Raw genomic sequence first — 19,815 nt, forward strand, 5'->3', positions numbered from 1 at the left:
CTACAACTAGTTCTTATCTGACCTATGTGATTTAACTGCATTGCATGGCATTATATGAGTCAATACTGACCATATAAATGCAATTTCAAACTGCATTATATGGCAGTACAGATTGGGCCATAGTTTTATAAAAGTTTTTATTTTAATTGAGCAAGTGTGTGAATGAGTGAGCCTCCTTTTAGGGTATGCATATCTGCAATCATATTTATTCTTGCTCTAGAATATACAATATGTACATTATAGATTGACCAGTTGTACTTTAGTTCAAATAAGTTCAAAAATCACACAGGAATAGGCTTATATAGCAATTTACAATGGGGAAAATAATATATACTGCATATTGTTAGTGGCATGCTATTAGTGGCAAATTCACACAGAGGTTTCCTTTATGCCTCCTCCCTCCTCCCTTTCTCCTCAGGCATCATTTTGGCAAAGCAGGAGAACTTTGCAAACAGGCCCCATGCTTGCCAGCCACTTTTAGGTAAGTTTTGGTGTTTAAATTTGGGGTTTTGGAGAGGGAGTGGGTGCCGTCTCACATCTTTGGGCTCCAGGAGCCTAAAAGATGTGACATGGGTGTAAGGACTGATCCCTGGGTAGTCGCAACACTATCTGTGGGTCAATCCCAGCAGGACCCATACCCCATTAGACCCAGGCCTATCAGGAAAACCCAGATCTAATGGGGTATTTCCGGCTTTGTCCCAAATTAATCCTCTTTTTAACTGAGGCATTGTTTGGATGCCTCAGGTAAAAGTCTGACAGGGCCTGCATACCGGGCCCATACGGATTGCATGCAGTTTATTTATTTGGACACATACTCCAATCATCCCACTAGGCCACTTCTCAGTTTTGGTCACTTCAGCTATTTTTCAAGATGAAATGACTCCAGAAGGGAATCTTCTAATAAATGCTTTGATTAAGATGCTTGTTCATGTCACATGAATCAATTTGTACAATTCCCATGATCACAGACACTGATTAACTTATGAAGTGGAAAGATATTTGGAGGAAAGGAATTTTATGGATTTGTTTTGCAATGATAGAAAGATGTAGGGAATTATTGGAATGATTATGGATTGCTTTTCTTCAGAAAGTTTAGATGTTTTGGGGAAGCCACATATCTAAGCATATGTTCTTCTGTTAATGAAAATTGCCTGTCCTGGATTTCCAGCAATTTTAACATTAATTGTCAAACACATACTCAGGTTTTCATTTTTTGTTTTTGCATTCACAATACTCTTCCTTCTCTACATTATAAAAGAGGCATACAAATGTGCCTTTAGACTTCCAGTGAGGAAAATTGAGCTGTGAGCAGTGGCTTAGTGATCTGGCTGAGCACTGGGACATCCTGGGGGGGGGGGGGGGGTATCAACCATATTGAGTTCAGAAATACTTTTTCAGAAAAAAATGACAGATGCAAACCCCTCAAGACTCGAAGGATCTCACCTTCCCCACTGAAACAGGTGAAGGGGAGTGAGGAGGGAGAGACATCTTGAGTCCTTGTGATGCTGTCATGCAGGAACTATTCTTCAAGAATTTAATTCTGCCTGATGAAACTATTTGGTGAGACCAACCTCAAAGGTTGAAAGTGAATTAATTTGTTAAAGATTATACTATAAGAACCGTGGGAATTAAAATTGTTTAACATACCCAAGAACCCGATACCCATAACATTCTGGGATTTCAGGGAGCCTCTGGAGTAGATATGGACCAGCTTTGGACCTCCAGATGTTTTGGACTTCAATTTCTAGAAATCCCAACCATTTTACCAGCTCTTAGAAATTGTGAAAGTTGAAGTCCAAAACACCCGGAAGGCCAAAATATGCCCATGCCTGCTCTGGACTGTTTCCAAACAGGATATAAGATAAGAAGTAACTGTAGAGATGAAGCAGAGAGATAAAATCATAGAGAAAACCATAGAACTTGAAATACAGAAAAAGGGAAACAATTTAAAGGGCTGCAAACAACAATGCACCAAAAGTGAAAGTGGCCAACAAATCTTCAAAAATTAGACATCTTTTTTTTTTAAGACAGCTTGACTTCAGAAATGACTGCAATACCAACAAGACCAAGATTCAAAGATCAGAAAGACCAGAAAGAAGTTTCCAGGAGAGGATCCCTTTCTCAAGAAGAAGATCCAATGAGGGAAATCTTGACTCAATTAAAAACCATTACAGACAGAATTAAAAATTTGGAGGTGAGGACTGACAAGAGAATCACACAAGCTGATAAATACTTTGATAAAGGTCAACAAGAGATGAAGAAAGAAATGCAACTGATGGCAGAGAGCATGAGTGGTATTTTGAAGCAGAAAAAACAACATAAAATAAAATAAAAATAATTGAAGAGACACAAAAGAAGATACAAATGGATTTCCAGAGACTCAACTCAGCTTTAAAGATTAGAGTATTCACAAAGAGAATAATCTTTGAGGTTGAGAGGAATACCGGAATCTGAACAGGTACTTGATATGACAATAATAACCTTGGTAGATGAGAGCAAGTGGTCAAGATCCAAATTGACAGGACCTTTACGGTCCAATCTCAACATGCATTAAGGAATAAACGTATAAATGGACTAAATTTGACAAATAAGAGAAGAGCTTTTGATTATTTGCGATTACTGGGAACAAGAAGAAATTCCCAATTAGCTTTATGGATTACAAAAATAATGGATCTGACACAAATTGATAAATTGACCAGGTTTATACAATCACCAGACCCTCCCAAATTTGAAGAAGAAATTTAATTCTCTAATAATCTAGTTTTGGTTACAAATAATTAGTAGCATCATGTAGCTGAAGAAAAAGAAGAAAAAAATGAGTTTTACATGGGAGATAATCACTATTACAGGGATATAAGATTAACAAGAAAATAAAAAGGGGGAGTTAGAGATAAGAATAGCAGGATCCCCAATGATATCCAAGAGATCCTGAAAAGTTAATCTACCAGAAATAAGAAGTTGCAAGAAAAAAAAAAGAGAGATTTTGATTATGAAGAAGCCAACCATGTTAGGGCAGGAAGTGTTATATAGGGCTTTCTGTTTTCTATTTCTTAACTTTCCTATCTTCTATGTTTCTACATACTCTATACCAGGGGTCTCCAAACTAAGGCCCGGGGGCCGGATGCGGCCCTCCAGAGTCATTTACCTGGCCCCCACCCTCAGTTTTATAATATAATATATTGTATATACATATAATATTGATATTAATATTATAATGTGATACAATATAACACTAATAATAATACCATATAATAATATTAATCATATATTCTATATTCTATATTACATATAATATTACTAATATTACAGTATAGTAATATATAGTAATATATAATGCTAATATTGTGTTATGCTAATAATATAATATATTGTATGTACATATAATTTGTAAGCCACTCTGAGTCCCCTTTGGGGTGAGAAAGGTGTGATACAAATGTAGTAAATAAATGCAGTAAATAAATACATAATAATAAATAAATAAATTTTAGACTTAGGCTTGCCCAAAGTCTGAAATGACTTGAAGGAACATAACAACAACAACAACAACAATCCTAATTAACTTGACTATCTCATTGGCCAGAAGCAGGACCACACTTCCCATTGAAATCCTGATAAATGTATGTTGGTTAAAATTGTTTTTATTTTTAAATATTGTATTGTTCTTTAATTGTTCTTTCATTGTTCTTGTTGTTGCTGTTGTTGTTGTTTTTGCACTACAAATAAGACATGTGCAGTGTGCATCGGAATTTGTTTGTATTTTTTTTCTAATGATAATCTGGCCCCTCAACAGTCTGAAGGATTGTGGACCGGCCCTTGGCTTAAAAAGTTTGAGGACCCCTGCTCTATACCCTCATTTCTATTCCTTTGTTTTAGACTAGATACAAAATGATTTTTGTCTTCTTTCTTCTTCTTCTTTTTTTTTTTGTATTAGACCAGGGGTCCCCAAACTTTATAAACAAGGGGGTAGTTCACAATCCCTCAGACCGTTGGAGGGCCGGACTAAAGTTTTTTAAAAAACTATGAACAAATTCCTATGCAGTGCACACTGCATACCTTATTTTGAAGTAAAAAAAAAAAACCAAAACAGAAATAAATACAACCTCAATGTTAATCATAATCATAATAAAAATAATAAAGAAGGTTGGAAGAGACCCCTTGGGCCATTTAGTCCAACCTCCTTCTGCCTTTGTACACCAAAAGTACTAGAAAAGCACCCCTTAATAATAATAATAATTAAAATACCATTATAAACAAGCAAAGCTTTGGAAGACACACACCAGGCGAGGGAGGAGACAGGAAAGGTGTGCAACTTTCCTTCCTATCCTTCATGCACCTTCCTCGGCGGAGGAGGAGGGAGCTGCAGCCGCAGGGGCCGGATAAATGTGGCCCCCGGGCCTTAGTTTGGGGACCCTTGTATTAGATAATGATGGAAGAAGCTGATAATATAAGATGGTTTTTTTAAAGTCCCTACTCTATACCTATTCCTGCACCCCTCCCTATTTCTTTTGTCTTATCAATACGAATATATTTTTAAAAACCAAATAGGCCTTGAAACTGACCTCGGTATAGTTTTGGTCTCTCTTCGACTGAACCCATTTTTCTTTCTGCCTTTGCAATATATTGTATAGGTATACTTAGCAGTGCTATATTTACATTCCCTTTTCCACTCTCCAAGCTACAAGTATTATTTTAAGAAAACTGTAAGTGCTGCTACATTTGGTCCCTTGTTTGCCACCTTAATTTTAAAACAAAATCAATTTCAGTAAAGTTGGGGAAACTTTCCAAAGTTATTTAGCCAGAGGGTGTTCTCATGTCACAGATGCTAGCCAATCATCACTATGCACAACCAGTTACACACTGACAGAATGGGTTTTCTTATAGTCAATCCTGGAAGGGAACATGCCCTTCCAATACCATATGTATGTCTTCTTCTAAGTTGCTTGACCTCTTAAGAATTATATCTTTAGAGACATATTTTTGAGCTGTACATTCTTTGACATCCACACCAAGGGACTTGGCTCAGGGTCAGAATTTTCAAGTTATGAAGTGATCCCTTGGCATTCAAACTTTCCTTCCATTATTGATAGTGGAGCTAGTAAGGCTCTTCCTTCCTTATTTTGATGGCACTCCATCTCCTCCTCTTTCTTCTCCCAGGATGGAAAAAAAGACTCTGCCAACGAGTCACTTAAAAGAAAGATGAGGAAATTAGTGGTGTCCTTGGCTTAATGTGTTCCATCCCAGGAGAAACAGCTAATGCATTCCCTCTGGGCTGCGCCTTTCCTGTTTCAAGCCTCCCAGGAATAAACTTTAATAGTGTATATCCTCAGCTAAACTATCCAAAGGGTCACAGATTGCCCACCAAGTGTACATTCTGATGAAACAAAGTGGTTATTAGTTCTGTTTGGAGACAGGAACCCTTCATACAATTTTTGGCTGATCTCTAGAAAACTAATTACATGTGCTAGATAGGAACATTGTCAGATGAATCCATAACCGGTTGAAAAACCATGTTCAAAGAGCCATCATCAATGGCTGCAATGCAAACTGGAAGGAAATCTCAAATGGAGTGCTTCAGTATTCTGTTTTAGGGCCATTGTTCTTCAGCATTTTTATCAATGACTTAAATGACAAGTTAGAAGAATCCTTATCATGTTTGCAGATAAAAAGGACTGAGAGGAGTGGCTGAAACACTAGGAGATTGAAACAGAATTCAAAAAAACTTAGATAAACTAGAAAATTAGGAAGAAATTAATACAGTAGAGTTCCGGTTATCTGACTTAAACGAGCGGGCCGAATATCGGATAACCAGATCTTTTGGATAATAGGAAGGCCCAGTTTAGGGAAGCCCAGTGCGTGTTGCTGCTTAGCAATACGCTCCGGGTTCTCCAAAGGCCAGGCCCTTACCGGAGGGAAGAGTTTCTTCCCTCTGGCAAGGGCCCGGCTGAGGAAAACCCAGGGTGCGTAGCTAAACAGCAATGAGCTCCAGGTTCTCTGAAGGCCAGGCCCTTGCCAGAGGGAAGAGTTTTCTCCCTCCGGCAAGGGCCAGGCTGAGGAAAATCCAGGGCACGTTGCTGTTTAGCAACATGCTCCAAGTTTCTTCAGAGGCCTGGGCCCTTACCTTCCATGGCTGCCTCTGCCACTGTGTCTGCCTCCCCCTCTTCCCCTGTCTCCTCCTTCGCATCCTCCTGGGGCATCCCAAGGAAGAGGGAGAGAAAAATCCTCCTCCTCCTCCCTCTCTCGAGCTCCCTCCGGCTCAGCAGTTCTCCCTTCCTCGGGCTGCCCCAGGAGGAGGCGCGGAGGAGGGGGAGGCAGAGGCAGCGGCAGAGGCAGCCATGAGCATGGCTGCGGTGGTGGGGAGAATACGACGCACCACCAAGCCCCTGGTGGTGCGTCGGATAATACAGAGTGTCAGATAAGCGGAAGTCGGCTAACCAGAGCTCTACTGTACAATGAAATTCAATAGAGACAACTGCAATATGTTTTTAAGATGTTTTTAAAGATGTTTTTAAAGATGTTTTTAAATTGTTAGATTTTAGCCTGTTCCTGTAAGCCGCGCCGAGCCCTAGGGGAGTAGCGGCATATAAGTTTGAATAATAAATAAATAAATAAATAAATAAAACATTCTACATATGGGGTCCATCTACACTGTTGAATTAATGGAGCTTGATGTTGCTTTAATTGCCATTTCTCAGTGCTATGGAATCATGTGAGCTGTACTTTTTACAGAATATAGCCCCCCCCCCTAAAATCATTGTCTTTTCCTGTTCTTGCTGTCATGAAATATCAGCCTGTTAAGATTGGTTCTTTTTCAAATGATAGGTCTACTGTCACTACGGAATTGACAGGCATCTTTGAAAAGGTTCAAGGCCTAGACTGGCCTGGTGGTCCATCATACCGATGTTGAAGGCTGATAAGGCTTCTCTTGTTTCTGATCTCATCATTCCTCATATCAGATGCATTGTGATAAGGATATTGGCTCTGTATCTTTTATTACAGGGTGCCAAATATTCATTGCAGCTGATGGTTGCTGCAGTCCAGCATAGTGAAAGCATGCAGCTGGCCTTGAATGGCTGAGTTGGTCTTTGGCAAGGGGAAAAAAAAGTAAAAGGAGGAGGTAAGTGGGTTGTTTGAACAGCTGTAATGAATCAGTGGCAATTTCCCCCTCCCCTGTTTGCATCGCCTGGGCTTCCATCATGCCAAGTCAAACAGAACAATTCCTAAAAGTAGGCTACTGCAACACTGCCATATTGCATCGCAGGAGACACCAGCTCACCCGCTGGGGAGGAAAGAAAGCAGTGTTTGTAGATGAGATGGGGAGCTGCAGAGATAAGGGATCTCTGCAGAGGGCATCAAATATAGGAGGGAAAACAATTGCCCCAGTAACAGGGAGAGACAATTAGGTTACTGCTGTGGTGCTGCCTCATGGGATTGACATTTCCTTTCACTGCTTATGGATTAGAATAGTTGTGGATTTTATAGCAATGAGTTGGCCTCAGTCCAAACCAGCTTTCTCTCTCTCTCTCTCTCTCTCTCTCTCTCTCTCTCTCTCTCTCTCTCTCTCTCTCTGTCTCTCTGCCTTCAAGTTTTGTTGGTCTACTCTCTCAAAAAGTATTGGAGAATTTAACGTCTTCTATTTCAACTTTGTAATTATATTTTTAAAAATGAGAAAATAATGGATAATTTGTTCATAAAAGTTAGAGTTGCCTTTATTGGGGAAACTAAATGTTACATACACCAAAATTATTCAGTGAGCAAGATGATTCATCCTATGTTGTTATTCATTTGTTTTTTTGGGTTTCTGTCCCCTCTTTCTCCTCTGAACACCGATCAGAAGGTGACCTGTGTTTAAGAAGTGAACTTCACTTGTTTTGCCTGTGTTATTTGCAGACTTGTGTGTGTGCTTCTGTTTTGGCTGTATGTTTTCCTAAAGGCCATGGTCAAATGGAGAGGGGCTTCTGTTGAGCCACTGACTTGGTTGGAGGTGAAGCCAGCAGCCACTACATTTATATATGTATATCTTCTGTTTATGTCTTTGGAGCTCAGCAAACAGGCTCAGTAAACTTGAATACGATGGCAAGTCAAGTCATCCATTATATCTTAAATGATGTCGCTGTTTTCCTTCAAGCCATTTCTGACTTGTGGCAAGTATATGGCACACTTAAGACTGGGTATTTGGGGTTGAGAGTGTGACTCATCCAAGGATTCTACAGACAAGCAGAGAATTAAACCCTGTCTCCAAAATCGTAATCCAATGCTCAAACTATGCCACCAATTTACAGTGAGGTCATTGAATAACCTGCATCCAGGGAACCCCAATGATATTTTATTTATATATATATATTCTAAATAAATGTTACAATGATGATTCAGAATGTTTCAATTTAAATACAATGTATCAAAAATGGACAGATCAACTACAAATGGTGTGAAAAGATACTAGAGTAGCCATTGCCAATGCTGCAGCAAGTCTGGCTGCAGCAAGAATCTGGGAAATAATACACAGAACATTTATCAAATGTTTTATTTCATAGATCTTTTAAATATATCTCTTTGATAGGTTCAGGCTTTTGAATAAGCACCGCCTATGTTGTGACTGCGCCTTCGGGGATTATGGTTGATGGTGATGGGATTCGAAGAGGAAGAAAAAACCCTCGTGATGAGGGTTCACTGGAGGAGTTGCGCAGGAAGCGACTTAGAGAGCTATATGGGGGATCTTCTGAGGAAGATTCAGATGGGGAGTTTGGGGAAATGGATGCTGAGGAACAGGTGGTGGCTGGGGAAGTGGGCACTGAATGGGCACAGCCACCGGAGATGTCTGGGGATTTGGGGCCTATGGATACTTCTGAACCTGGGGTTTCTGCAGGAGCTGATCCCACTAGGGATGCTTGGAGAAGGGAGGATGGTTCTTTATGTGTTCATGGGGCTAAGTGTGGGCAGGATGATTGGGACTCCGACGAATTGCTAGGTACTCCAGATCCACGAGCTCTAGCTGTGTGGAGTTCGGACTCTGAGTAGATTTGGGACACCTGGTGTTTGGGTGTGAGTGTTTGGTCACCCAGGAGGAAGGGGAATAAAATGGGAATGTTTGGCCACTTCACTTTGCGTGTGGCAAGGTGTTGCTGAGGCGCCATTGGGATCTCTGTGTTTCCGTGAAGACTGGACTTGGACTGTGATTCGGATCTGTTGATACCATCTGGCTTGGCTCTCGCTGTGTCTTATCGTGGACCTGGTTTGGATGACTGCACCCTCTTCGGACTTTGGATTGAATTTGACCTGGCTTCTGTCTACACCCTCTGACTGACGACTACTCCTGGCTTCTGACTACTGGTTTGCCTTTCGGAATTTGCTGCTGCCTCCTGACCTGACCTTGGATTCTCCTGACGACGGCTATTCCTTTCGGCTTTATCTGCACCGTGGAAGCAGTTTACTGCTCTTCTAGTTTGTTTGTTTTCAAGCCAGTTAGCTGTTTTTCTTTTGGGAACTGTCCCTTTAAATCCGCAGAGCCGGCTGTCTGTTTTCAGAAATGGTTTGAAGCCAAAAGAGGCTTTTGCACTTTCAGTTATACTCTGCAGCTTCTGGAAGGTTTCAAGCCTTCGTTTATTTTGCATATTTTCTTGCAGTCAACTCTATTTGTTCTCCAAAGCTGAATTGAAGCGTCTTTTAATTTTTTATTGAATGCCAGAATGGGAAAATAGCATGGCTTGTTTTTGAGTTATTTTTGTCCAAACTACTCTTGAAACACTGATAAGTGAAGTGTTTCAAGGATACTTTCTGTGTTTATGTTATTTTTGGCTTATCTTCGGAATAAACTCTGTTTTGTTTGTTAACTGGCGTCTGACTCTTGACAGCCTATTTGCAATGATAAACTTCCCGTACTAGTCTCAGGGTTCACCCCCCCCCTTTTTAAGGTTTCTCCTCCATGATCTTATAGCACTTTAACTTCCACCATGTTTACAAGTCTTACTTAGTGCACTTTTGCCCAGTCCATTTTTATGACTCTATTTCTGTATTTTAACCTGTGTTTTATTAATGGTTGTCATTTTATTTATGTCTTTTTAAATATTCATTTGCGTTGTTTGGTTCCTGATGTTATTGTACTTTTGTTCTGCATTTGTAACCCGTCCCGATTCTCCACGGGGAGATGGAGGCGGGGTACAAGAATAAAATTATTATTATTATTATTATTATTATTATTATTATTATTATTATTCAGTTCAGCCCAACTTTTTTTGGGGCGAGATTTACACAAGTTGTCAGTGCGAAGGAAATATACGTAGAGTCTCACTTATCCAACCTTCGCTCATCCAATGTTCTGCATTATCCAATGCAGTCTGCCTCCCACCTGGATCCACAGCTGTTTCTCTAGGAAGCAACGCGCAATGGGCCAGCATCCCCAACAACAACACAAGTGTGGCCACTCTCCCAAACAAGTACCAGACTTTTTGTAAAACATGATGTTTTTGGTGCTTAATTTGTGAAATCATAACGTAATTTGACATTTAATAGGTTTTTCCTTAATCCCTCCTTATTATCCAACATTTTTGCTTATCTGACGTTCTGCCAGCCCATTTATGTTGGATAAGCGAGACTCTACTTTATATCCAAACAGGTCTGACCCTATCCTGTTATGATCTATTTTGGTGGTCAAATAAAAAGTAGTGAAAAATTTTTCTTACAAATCAGCACACTGACATTTGGAAAAGTTAAATATTCACATAGTATTGTGTCATGTGAATTAAAATATATGCCGGTTAAATGCATAGTTGCCACTAGCCATACTGGCTGGAAGTTTTGGATGTTGTCACACCACATGAAGCTGCTAAAGTGCAATTACAGCAGGATAAAAGCACCTGATGATAAGGCACCTGATGGCTGTCACATTGTGCTTGATTTGTGATCAAATAATCTGTTTTCATTGATGGGGGAAAAACCCATCAATGAATCCAATAACACTGTTGTTCCATTGTGCAATAATCTACTACTACTGGAGTCCCAGTATTACAAAGCAGATGTAGGTCTTGCAAAATTACCAAAACTGTGCAACTGTGAAGCTATTGCAAAGTGGAAGGGGGAGGGGTTAAGAAAAAAACACAGTGTATGCATTAGGTAAGGTAACAACATGTATTCAAATCAACAAAGTGACAGCATTGTGAAATTGTATTAAGTTGTGAAAGAGATAATCCCAATAACAGTATGTTTCTGTCTGTTTACACAATATGATTGCTATGAGTCGATTGGCTGGTGTGATGAAACCTTTAGTCATATAAAGCATTTTTTAACTGTGGGGGGAGAATGGGATGCAGCCAGACATAATAGAAGTACTTATTGTCTGTCACCTTACAAATCCTTGATTCATATAATATGGCAGTTACACCTATCAAATGGCACATTAATCTCTTTTTGTCTCTTGATCAAATGTGTGTGCGTGTGTGCAGGCATTTATTCACACAGCAGTTTGTCATCCTTGCAGCTCTATCAAGCAGACCAAGACCGGGTTAAGCGCTGCAATGAGGGCATGTGCTGTTGGAGGCCTTGTAATTGCTCAGCGGATGGTGTAATGGTCTCTCAAAGGATTCAGTCTAGGCCTGATAATGGCACAGCTGGACTGCCTCACCCAAAGGGATCATTTCCACTTTATTATAACAGTGATTTCCAGCTCAGTAATTCCAGAATATTTTTGTCCCCTTCGGGGCTAGGGACTTGCTGAGTGTGCTGGGTTATATTATTTTGCTTCTCCCCCCTTCCAATCAGCAGCTGTTGGACAGGGAAAGTGTAAGAGAATTGAAAGATGGCTCCTCCTTTTGATACTAAAGGGAACTTTACTTGCACTTCACTTTACAGCTTTCAGCTGTTCATCCAGAGTTTCACAGAGGATGTAAAATCTCCCTATCTTTATTTTATTTATATACCTCCTTTCCGCCACTATGATGCCTAAAGAAGTATAATATGTTAAATAAATAATAAAAATAAAATACAGAATGATATAAAGTTAAAATTAATTCATTATATTGGAAACATTAATTCAAAACTATTTAAAAAGCAGTTAAAACACAATACTGCAGTATGACTCCCATGTCAGTAGAACCCATACTTGCAGTTTCACTTATCCACTTCTGAAAAAGTATTTTTTTGCCTCTAGTCATTTTCCAGGTCCTCCAGTGCAATTCTCTGATATGCTTCTGCTGGGATTGGTTCATTTCAATAGGATTCACTAATATCCATGGTTTTGTGTTTTCATGGTAAGTGCAGGAATGTATCCCCAAGACACCTGATAAAATACAGCATATCTCAGTTAAAAGACCTTTTGCAGTGGACAGTTAATAAACAAAGACTTGGGTAAGCTAAAAAGTATTCACCTGCCAGAGAACATGGACCAAATAGGGGACTGACCTAGCCTCATAAGAGATGCAGTTCCATAACCTAGGAATGGCTACAGAAAGGGCTATGGCTATGTCTTCACCAAATATCCCTGTGATAACAATGGTACCAAGAGAAAGCCCCCGAAGCAGGTTCATATCACATACCCACCAGCCTTCCAGTTTGGCAGGGACAGTGCCAGCTAATCCTGTTATCTCAGTTTTGCAGCAGCTTTTGTCCTAGAGTCTCCCGCCTCACACTTTTCTCCCATTTGTCCTCAGCTTACTTCAACTTATTGCATGAGTGCAAAAATAGTTTAGACTCAATTAGCTCAGCTGCCAGAAGAGGACAGGAGGAAAGGATTCTGACTCTTCCTAGTAGGCTCAGGCAAAAGCAAACTACTATAGCCTTTCTTAGCTTGTGTGCTTTTTCCTCATTAACAGTGTTTGCCATCTTGACCCTGATATTGGTTAGCCACACAAGTACAGTGTTCCCTCACTACTTAGCGGTTCACTTTTTGCAGATGCACTGTTTCTTGGTTTTTCAATACATTCTAAAATAATATTATAAATCATAAAAAATTACAATTTACAGCCTAAGGAAGGGAGGAAGGAGACGCTGAAGGGTGAGAAAAGGAGCCTAAGTGGCAACGGGAGAAGAAGGAGGTGATTTATCAACACACGATTGGTTGATAAAGACTTAAAATAGTGTATAACTACTAAAATAATGTATAAGTGTTGAAATAAATATAGTGTCCTTACTTCACCGATTTTCACTTATTGCAGGTGGTCCTGGAACATAACCCCCACGATAAGCGAGGGAACACTGTACCACTGTATATAAATGATGTCAAAGCTGAAACATAATGGTAGAAAAACAATGCTGCAATTAATATGCTTGATCTGCATAATATGAAAATCAGTATAACATATTTAGTTTGTAAATTATGCTGAATTACATAATATGTAAATTATGCCACTTGGTTTGGAGATGTAGGCATATTGAATCCCGTATTAGTAACTCAACTCGGTGCTAATGAACAGGCATAGCGTCACATCGTGCCTTCCTTCCATTCATGCTCAAAAATGATTAAATAGAAAATTCACCAGATCTCAGAAGATACCTGGACTCTATGTGTGCGTGTGTCCTCAGGTCACTGTTTGAGCTATGACAACCCCATGAATTTCAATGGCTTTTCTTAGGCAAGAAGTATTGAGAGGTGGTTTTGCTGGTTCCTTCCTCTGAAACAGCCTACAGCACCTGATATTTGTTGGTTGACTCCCTCTCAGGTATTAACCAGAGTTGACTCTGCTTAGTTTCCAAGATCTAGTGCTTTAGGATATTTAGCTCACTATCTGAATGGCTTTCCTTAGGCTTCCCACAATGAACAGGGGATTCTTGCACTCCAAAGAGGAATCTTTCCCAAGCTTTGCCATAAACCTTTGCTGTGGCAAGATACTGACTCTACTCTGGCTACCACAAATTCACAGGCAAGCATTCTTGTTTACTAATCCAATACACTTGATGTTTACGTACTTAATTAATGGTCAGCCTCTCACAGATATTCCCATATGTGACTACACTCTGGACATTCCCTTCCATGTTTCCTCAGTTTACTTCCCAATTTCCTTTCTGCTCTCCTCCCTTGAGAGTTATCTGTCTCCTCCTAGTTTACTTACATTATCTCCCATAAAACAAACATTTATTCAAAGACACTTCCACAAAAATACACTTTCCTCTTCACAGTTCACTTTTCTCTGTCTAATCTCATCACTTGTTTTGTTTTTCTTTCACTCCCACTTCTCTCTTTTTTTTTGAAAAAAGGAAATTTCTGCAGGTTTCCTTTTAATTGATCATTTCCTTCATTTTAAATAGCAGCTGGTTTTATCCAGCTGGCTTCTCTGCAAGCAGCTTCGGAAATGAGGTGACAACCTCAGCCCTCCTTGAACCTTGAGGTTAATTGGGTGGGTTCTAAGGGTGGGTGTTAAATTAATAGCCTACAAAATGTTTGAGGTTAAGCACTGAGAAGTTAGGCAGGAATTTGTGGAACTTTCCAACAGGCACATGTGGACTCTCTTCTCTCTTTTTTGTATATGTTACTGGCAAAGCCTGAAAAGCTTACATTTTGGTCCAACTATCTAACTTGACTTAGACCTAAATTTACTATCTACTGGTAAACATCTTAGGATGCCATGATCATATGATTAAGCATTCCTACGTTATGAAAACAGTTGCCACTACATGGAATTGATGCTATAGCCAACACTATTTGTGCTGTTAAGAGCCTTAAAAATGAGTACGGAATCATAAAACAACCTCTTTATTCTATTTGTACAGTGGTTAGCCAAATGCCAATAGGAAGCCCAAAAGCAAGATAAATGTCAAAAGTCAGACGACAATTAGAGAGAAAAGAGAGTTTATTAAAGCAACAGTCCAAAAAATAACTCAACAAACCAAAAAGACTTAAAACACTTAACTTTCAGTGTTATTAAGTAGAACAAGCGGGTAAAACCAGAACTGGCAAATAATCCGGATTAGCCAGAGATATAATCCGGGTTAAACTTAAAGTTCTAGAACTTGACCCAAAAGTTCACAATGTAGTAGTATTGAAGCCTACAAACCTTTCCCAAAACTCAAAAGTACAAATAGGAGTTCAAAACAAACAAACTCCCAAACTGAGCTTGGGAACTCCCAGTTGAGAGCAGCAAAGCCAGCGAAACAGCGAGACGCTGGCAAGTTCGCAGCAACTGCTGCTGGAACATACACCAAACCAAGAGTTAAAGGAGCAGAGCAGGAAAGCATCATCAGGCTGGTCCGAAGTCGGGATAAACCAGCAGCGCTAAGCTGCTGCAGAAGCAAACACCAAGCCAGGAGTTAAAGGAGCAGAGTGGGAGAACATCGTCAAGCCGGACCGAAGTCGGGATAAGCAGACAGCATCGGTATCAGGAGTGAAGGTAGTAGTCAGCAACAGCAGACAGCTACAGAATAGAGAACGACGCCAAGCCACAGATTGAGAGTGAAGAGCAAAGCCGAGTCAAGTTCCAGTCCAAGGTCCAAGGTCCGAGAGGTTGAAGTCATCCAAGAAGGTCACAGCACGAAATGGCACAGAGAGCCAAAGCAACGAGGGTGAACAGCAGCTAATACAAAATAGTAATAACAGTGCAGTCCAGGAAAACCCACACAATTCCAGCCCTCCATTGCAGAATAACCCAGATTAAACTTACATCCATTGCAAAGTCCCAGTCCAGTCTTCAGTAACACACACAGGAAACCCAATGGCACCCAGCAACACCTTGCCACACGCAAGGTATAATGGCCAAACAACCCCAATATATCCAGGTCTCCCTGGGCTTCCAAACTATCCATGCCCAAAGAGCAGGTGTCTCAACTTCTTAATCTGAATCAGAACTCCACACAGTCAATGCTCTTGGGTCAGGTGTTCCGAATTCCTCATCAGAGTCCCAATCATCCTGCCCATGCCCAACTCTATCCACACCTGTGGACCCCCTCTCCCTCCTCCAAGCAGACCAAGTGGGATCTGCTTCTGAAGATACCCAAGCTTCCCCAGCATCAGCAGTATCCATGGGCCCCGATTCGTCCCCAAGCATCTCCGGTGCCCGTGCCCAGTCCGTGCCCAATTCCTCCGTTAACACCTGTTCCCCAGCATCCATTTCCACCTCAGGATCCCCACATGAATCCTCCTCAGAAGACTCCCCATCAGTCTCCCTGACCCTTTTCCTAAATAAATCCTCCAACGAGCCCTCCTCGTGAGGGTTTTTCCTTCCTCTCCTGATCCCACCACTCTCATTCACAGTCTCCGAAGGTGCATTCACAACAATAAAACCATCCTGGTTATATTCCCCAGTAACTAATTACTAGCTGAGCCGTTTATTATGTCATAGTCTACCATTGTATCTTAGCCAGAAAACCATAGTAATCATTTTCAGAGCAAGCAAAGATGTTAAAAAATATCAAATCTGTTAGTCTTTAAGGTATCTTGTCTTTCTTGTTCACATAAACAATTTCAGAGGTTCCATAGGTTTAATTTCTGTCTTTGGCTCAATAGAGCCAAGCCTTCCTGTGAAAAGGTGTGGTGCCGTATATAGTAGCTACATTTAGAAATGACAAATATCTGCTTGGCATGTAAGCCAATGCAATAGGGAAATACAGAGGCTGGTCGTGTTGGTAGTTTTGCATGCAGAAAGAAACATTTAAAAAACAAATACTGTTTTTGTGGCATCCTTGAAGGTGAACAGCTTAACTTTTAATTCCCTCAGCCATACCATCACCCATTGTATTCTGGAATAAGCACTTGTCAAGGAGTGATGCAGCATGGCAGGACTAGCCGTCTAAAGTTGGGGAGGATTCAAGATGATGTTCCACTTGGATGAACATTCAGTGCCTGAGAGGGGATTCTTGACAGATAGCCATAAAATGAGAGAAACTGTACTGAGCTCATTGACAGAGAAAGCTCTAGCAGGAAACTGGGGTGAAGGGAAGAGGACAAGTTTTTTAATATAACATTTAAGTTCATCTTGAGTCATACTAGTAGACAGTCAACAATGAAAACTGCTCCCTAGGGAATTATCTCTTAGGGGTATAGACCATGTCAATACATCAAGAACAGCAGTGCTGCTTCTGCATGGTAGATTTTTGTAGAATATTATACAGAATAGGACACCGGGTTTAAGTTCAATTCAGAATTAGAAATCTATCACAGGCAAGGAAGTACATTATATACCTTTGTAGATCTATCTATCTGTCTGTCTATCTATCTATCTATCTAGTCAGAAACGAACTGAGGGTACAAGTTGTAATGTATTTGAAAACACAAACAAAGTTGTTGTTTTTTTAAAAAAAACTTTGCATTACTAAATGTCCTTTGACCAGTGGCTGGCCACTTGAGTGCCTCTGGTGCTGCTGTAAGAAGGTCCTCCATTGTGCATGTGGCAGGGCTCAGACTGCATTGTAGTAGGTGGCCTGTGGTTTGCTTTTCTCCACACTCATGTGTCATGGACTCCACTTTGTAGCCCCAAGGTTGGTTCTGCATCTCGTGGTGACAGAACACATTCTGTTTAGCGCCATCCAAGTTGTCCAGTTTTGTGTTTGCCCAGGAGGGAATTTCTCATCTGGTGTCAGACACTGATTGAGGTTCCAGGTTTTAGCCTGCCACTTTTGGACTCTCACTTGCTGGCATGTTCCTGCAAGTATCTCTATATATCTTAGAAAACAATTTCTTGATTTAAGGCATTGGTGTGCTAGCTGATATCCAAACAGTGGATGGGCTGGAGATGTCAATGCCTTGGTTCTTTCATTGTTGGCTGCTACTTCCCACAGATGTCAGGTGGTGCAATGCTGGCTAAACAGTATACTTTCGCCAGTGGTGTGGGGCGTAGACATCCTGTGATAATGTGGCATGTCTCATTAAGAGCCACATCCACTGTTTTAACATGTTGATATCAGTGCTTTGTAGACTGAGCTTAAGTGAGAGAAATTGTCCCTGTAAGGGTCTAATGAACAACTTGTAACTCTCCAGATATTACTTCAACTACAAATCACAAGAGTCCTAACGCGCACAGCCAATAGTGAAAGGTAATGGGAACTGTAGTCTAATGACATCTGCAGGTTCACAAGCTGTCTCATCCATGCCTACTGCCAGAATGTTCGGTTATATCCTTCATCCTAGTGTGTCATCATAGCCAGTTCCAAACTCATATATGGAAAAAGACACATCCCTGACTTTTGAAAGCAGATTTGCTACCTGCTCCCATTATTGCATTTTGTTATGTTTGTAGCAAGAAATAATCCTTCCTCCCCCATCTCACCCAGATGAAGTTCCACAACTGCAGAACGGAGGCACAATCCCAGAGCTGCCACTGTTCCTGCCTGCTTTCACCCACTTGTGCATGTTATAATGCACATGACTAATTGAAATCATATTAATGTTGTGATTCCATTACAGCTGAGCAAGATGCTGGCTGCAGTTATACTCCCAGTGGGATAGGCATCAGCCACAATGGAAAATTTATAAAGTACTCTGTGGATCTGCACAGAACTTCAGTGTTAAGTGGTGTGTGTGTGTGTGTGGGGGGGGGTATTCATTATTAAGGCTTTATGCTTTTTAGAATGAAATGGCAAGTCTAATCTGGGGTATGTTGCAAATGGGAATGGAAGTTGGAGATTCATTTGTGCTCTATCGTAAGAAATTCAGCACCAGAATTGCTGTTGTTCTCAAACTTTCATTCTCAGAACATTAATCAAGCTTGGCCCAATATGCTTGTGAGTGTGTAATTGTTGCTTTTTTCAATTTATCGTATAGAGTTGATGCAAAAATGATCTAAAAACAACTTTACTATTAACAATTGATACAAAAAGATATTCCTATTTTCTTGTGCTAAGCAAACATGCTTCAGTAATCTACGCTTTTCTGGATGTGATGGTAAAATTTGTTTGATTCGTATTTTACTTCCTAAACCACCACCACCACCACATCACCATCATCATAGGCTATCACTATTTACTTGATTCACATTTTACTTCCTAAACCAGTCAGTATACAAATGGAAATGGAGTGGCTACTTGGGTATTTGAACTTTTCAGAATGTTGCACTGCAGTTCTAGTGTTGTGACTGCGCCTTCGGGGATTATGGTGATGGGATTAAAAGAGGAAGAAAAAACCCTCGTGATGAGGGTTCATTGGAGGAGTTGCGCAGGAAACGAATTAGAGAGCTCAATGGGGAATCTTCTGAGGAAGATTCAGATGGGGAGTTTGGGGAAGAAATGGATGCTGAGGAACAGGTGGTGGCTGGGGAAGTGGGCACTGAATGGGCACAGCCACCGGAGATGTCTGGGGATTTGGGGCCTATGGATACTACTGAACCTGGGGTGTCTGCAGGAGCAGATCCCACTTGGGATGTTTGGAGAAGGGAGGATGGTTCTTTAAGTGTTCATGGGGCTAAGTATGGGCAGGATGATTGGGACTCCGGCGAATTATTAGGCACTCCTGATCCACGAGCCCTAGCTGTGTGGAGTTCGGACTCTGAGTAAGATCTGGGACACCTGGTGTTTGGGTGTGAGTGTTTGGTCACCCAAGAGGAAGGGGAATAAAATGGGAATGTTTGGCCACTTCACTTTGCGTGTGGCAAGGTGTTGCTGAGGCGCCATTGGGATTTCTGTGCATTCATGAAGACGGGACTGGGACTGTGCTTCTGATGTAAGTTATCTGGGATTGCTCTGCAACGGAGAGCTGGAACTGTGTGGGTTTCCCTGGACTGCACTCTGATTACTATTTCTAGCTGCTGTTACCATCGTTGCTTGGCTCTTTGTGCCTTTTCGTGGACCTGGTTTTGATGACTGCACCCTCTTCGGACCCTGGATTGGAATTTGACCTTGCTTCTGTCTACGCCATTTGATTGACGACTACTCTTGGCTTTTGACTACTGGCTTGCCCTCCGGATT

This window comes from Anolis carolinensis, chromosome 1 (assembly GCF_035594765.1).
Source record: "Anolis carolinensis isolate JA03-04 chromosome 1, rAnoCar3.1.pri, whole genome shotgun sequence".
NCBI lineage: Eukaryota > Metazoa > Chordata > Lepidosauria > Squamata > Dactyloidae > Anolis > Anolis carolinensis.